Source organism: Gorilla gorilla, chromosome 11 (assembly GCF_029281585.2).
Source record: "Gorilla gorilla gorilla isolate KB3781 chromosome 11, NHGRI_mGorGor1-v2.1_pri, whole genome shotgun sequence".
Classification (NCBI taxonomy): Eukaryota; Metazoa; Chordata; class Mammalia; order Primates; family Hominidae; genus Gorilla; species Gorilla gorilla.
Window position 1 is genome coordinate 33,014,227 of NC_073235.2, and position 4,489 is coordinate 33,018,715.

The following is a 4,489-nucleotide window of genomic DNA, read 5'->3' on the forward strand; positions in this document are numbered from 1 at the left end:
AGACTGGGAAATATATAAAGAAAAGAGGTTTGAAAAGAAGTTTGTATAGCTGCAGGCTGTACAAGCATGGTTCTGGCATCTGCCTAGCTTCTGGTGAGGCCTCAGGAGGCTTTTATTCATGGCAGAAGATGAAGAAGGAGCAGGCAGGCACATCACCTGGCAAGGCGGGGGAAGCACCACACACTTTTAAACAAATAGATCTTGCAAGAATTCACTCACTATCACAAGGACAGCACCAGAGAGATGATGCTAGACCATTCCTGAGAAATCCACCCCCATGATCCAATCACCTCCCTCCAGACCTACCACCAACATTGGGGATATCACAATGCAACATGAGATTTAGAGGGAACAACATCTGAGGTATCTCATGCCTCATGTTGTGACTTGGTATAATTTCCATAAGATTACACTGACTTTACACATCATATTGCAGTTTTTGCTAGCTCTCCTGTAATAAGAAAATGGGATTCATCAGCAATGCCTTCTAAGTCTGGCTCTGTTTTCCCATGCAGACTTTTCCCTGAGCTCTGCTTGTAAGTCTTGCTAGAACCTCACCCTAGGCAGCAACCCCCAGTCTGAGACTGCCCTTGACAGTGGCTGAGGTTTGCATTGTTGGGATTAGAAAAAACAAAGGGAAGATAGACCAAAACAGATTTAAATGCAGATCCCATTCGTTGAAGTTTTAAGTAATTTTAAATGTTTATTTTCACCAGCTGCCCACTCCCTTTGTACTCTCCTCACCCAAAAAAGCTGACTTGATATTCTAGTAAAAAGCCGAACTGTGCTTTAGAGAAACCCACTTGTTACTTCTTTAAATCCACATAATTTTGCCAAAGTGAATTTTTCTTAATATGCTCTGGCAGGATCAGAAAACTAATTATTTACACTAGAGTCACTTAACCTTTCCTCTTGGTCATTTGCATGTAAATTATCTTTATATGTATAAAATTTGCTTACTCATGAAAGCTCTTAACTATGCATATTTTTTGTTTTTGTGGTATCTTAACATATTCTAGTCTTGTCTTGAATTCCTTAAGACTTTGGGGTAAAGAACTCTATTGCAACAAGTTTCCACATCAAAGTGGGAAAGAGGAAGATTAGGTTAAGCATTAGGTCATCAGGTATGTAGGACAGCTAATACCATTATCAGAATGGTAGTGATAGCCAGTTTGCATTTTGCATATTAGTTGTAACAAAAATATTCAGCATTTTAGTGACAAAACCAAAGTTGTTGTGAATCAGTTTGTAATTTATTTTTTGAGATAGGGTCTTACTCTGTCACCCAAGCTGAAGTGCAGAGGCGTGATCTTGGCTCACTGCAGCCTCAACCACCTGGGCTCAAGAGATCCTCCCAGCCCAGCCTCCTTAGTACAGGTGAGTGCCACCACACCCAGCTATTTTTTCTCTAGTTTTTGTAGAGATTGGGTCTCACTTTGTTGCCAAGGCTGTTCTCAAACTCCTGGGCTCAAGCAATCCTTCTGCCGCAACCTCCCAAATGGTGCTGGGATTACAGGTTTGAGCCACCGCACCTGGCCAGTTTATAATGTTAATGGCTTTTGGAGCAGGAACCAGTGGGTGCTGCTTCTTGTCTGCAAGATGAGGAGCCTCGTCTCCCCAGAAGTGAGGCATCTTCTACCACAAGGGAGGCTTTTTCCAAACAGTCACCGAAAGGCTGAGATTGGGGAGAGAACAAAACAGGAGTGAATATTTCCCTGGAAACTAACTGCTCCCCAGTTCAATTCCACTGCAGACCTTCAGAATGAAGGGGACATTCAGCTGAGGAACAGGAGTGCACTGGCTGTTAAAATCTCAGATTGTAACAACAATTTTGCTTCATTTTCCCTAAATAATTTTTAAACAATTGTTCTTAGGTGGTTTTCTAAACTTCGGGTAATATCTGTGAATTAGTAAATGTTCTTTAGAAGATGAGATAATATTTTTACTTTGTTTAATTATATGTGTTTTTAAACTAATTTTGTGGGAAAAATAATTTCTTTCCTTCCCTGTTATACCAAATACAGCCTTTAGCTCAAGACATAAGTGATTCCAGGAAAACTGGAATTTAAGTTCAATATGTTACACTAAGTACATTTGAAAGTTCATGCATTTTTATTTTAATTTAAAAAATAAATTTGCTTTATGCCTAGAAAAATCAGCAGACCAGACCTCCCTGGATACGCCTTCTGCTGCACTCATCCTCTTGAATGCCCAGCTCCAGGGAGGTCCATCCCCAGGCCTGATGGCTATCCCCATCTCTTCATCTCTGGTAACATTTTGGCTTGATTTGCAGCTCATACAGTGAAGGCTTTGTAGCCCTGGGAAATTTCTACTAAACAGAAAAGTGGTTTTGTGAAGGTCAAGTTTTTTCAGTTGTGGTGATGGAAAAACCAAATTCTGCCAAAGTATTTAGATAGCTTTATTGTAAGCCAATGTGAGTGACCATGGCCTAGGGTTACACAGTCTTAAGAGCTCCTGAGAGAGTCAGCCCAAGGTGGTCAGCTTACAGTTTGATTTTGTACATTTCATGGAGACAAATTGCAAATTAAATTGTAAATCAATAAGTGGAAGGTATACATTGGTTCATCCTGAAAAGGCAAGACATCTCAACGAGGGGTCTTACAAGTCATAGGTGAGTTTTAGGAATTCTTTAGTTGACAGTTGGTCAAGAGAGTTAAACCACTGTGTAAAGACATGAAGTCAGTAGAAAGGAACACTTGAGTTAAGATAAGGGGGTCTGCCATCTGTTATGTGATGCTATCACAGGGTCAGGTTGGAAAATAAGCCACATTATACCAGGTTAATTGAAAAAAAAATCATGATATTTTATGGCTTGTAGAGTGTGAATCTCCAGGCCCCTTAGACAGGATTTTTGGCAAGAGAATAAAAGGTCAGAGTTGAGGCCTCAGTCCCCACTATTGGCCAAAGATCATTTTATGGAATGTACGTGAAGGCCAACAACCAACAGGAAGTCCCACAATGCTAGGAAGTCTCATTCCCAGGGTTGTTTATTTGGTCATCTGTCATTGGTGATGATAGTTTCAATATTAGTGAGTTCAGATCATAGAAGAAGGACACAATCTGACGTGATTTAATAGCCAATTGTTTAAGTGGTGAGAGGGAGTAAGGCCTAGGGTTCAATCTGAAAAGCCATCCTGGATCAGATCTATCCTACCATTTATGACGATCTGGGTCTTTGATTGCATCTTTTTCTTTTCCTGCAATAGGCATGGCATTGGCAGGAGACATCTAACGATAAAGTAGCAATACATGTATAAAAATAGTGAAGATTGGGCATACAAGAAAGTTATAGATAGAATCAGAGGACAGTAAACAACACAACCAGCCAAAAAAGTCCCCACATGCATCATCATATTCTTTAATGGAACTTACAACATGCATAGCTTCCTTGTCAATAGACTTTTGAAGTTTACGATCAATCTTATTTGAGGATTGTAGGACCAACACCAAATCAGAGTGCAGTAAATTTAATTTCTCTTCTGGCCAACCGGTCTCAATAAGGATAACATCCTGCGGGGGTGTAATAGGCCATCCTTGCCCTGCTATAAAGAAACTCCATGAGATTGGGTAATGTATAAGAAAAGAGGCTGTAATCCCAGCACTTCGGGAGGCCGAAGCAGGCGAATCATGAGGTCAGGAGTTCAAGACTAGCCTGGCTAACATGGTGAAACCCCATCTCTATTAAAAATACAAAAAATTAGCTGGGTGTAGTGGCAGGTGCCTGTAATCCCAAGCTACTTGGGAGATGGAGGCAGGAGAATCACTTGAACCCGGGAGGCGGAGGTTTCAGTGAGCCAATATCGTACCACTTACTGCACTCCAGCCGAGGCAACAGAGTGAGACTCCATCAAAAAAGAAGAAAGATGAAAGAAAGAAAGAGAGAGAGAGAAAGAAAAAGAAAAAGAAAAAGAAAAAAGAGAGTTAATTGGCTCATGGTTCTGCAGGCTGTATAGGAAGCATAATGCTGGCATCCGCTTCTGGGGAGGTCTCAGAAAGCTCACAGTTGTGGCAGAAGGCAAAGGAGGAGCGTGCCTGTCACATGGCGAAAGCAGGAGCATGTTTATTTTTTTGGCAGGGGCGGGGGTGCCACATACCTGTAAATGTCCAGATCTCATGAGAACTCAAAGCCAGAGCTCACTCATCACCAAGGGGATGGCCCAGGCCATTCATGAAGAATCACCCCCATGATCAAAACACCTCCCACTAGGCCCCACCTCCAAAACTGGAGATCACATTTCAACATGAGATTTGGGCAGGGACAGATATTCAAACTATATCCGGATGGTATGTGTTAGGCCATTCTTGCCTTGCTATAAAGAAATACCTTAAACTGGGTAAATATAAAGAAAATATGTTTAATGGGTTCACAAGCTTTAATGCAACCTGTACAAGCATGGTGCTATCATTCATTCAGCTTCTGGGGAGGCCTCAGGGAGACTTTACTCTTGGCAAAAGGTAAAAAGTGGGA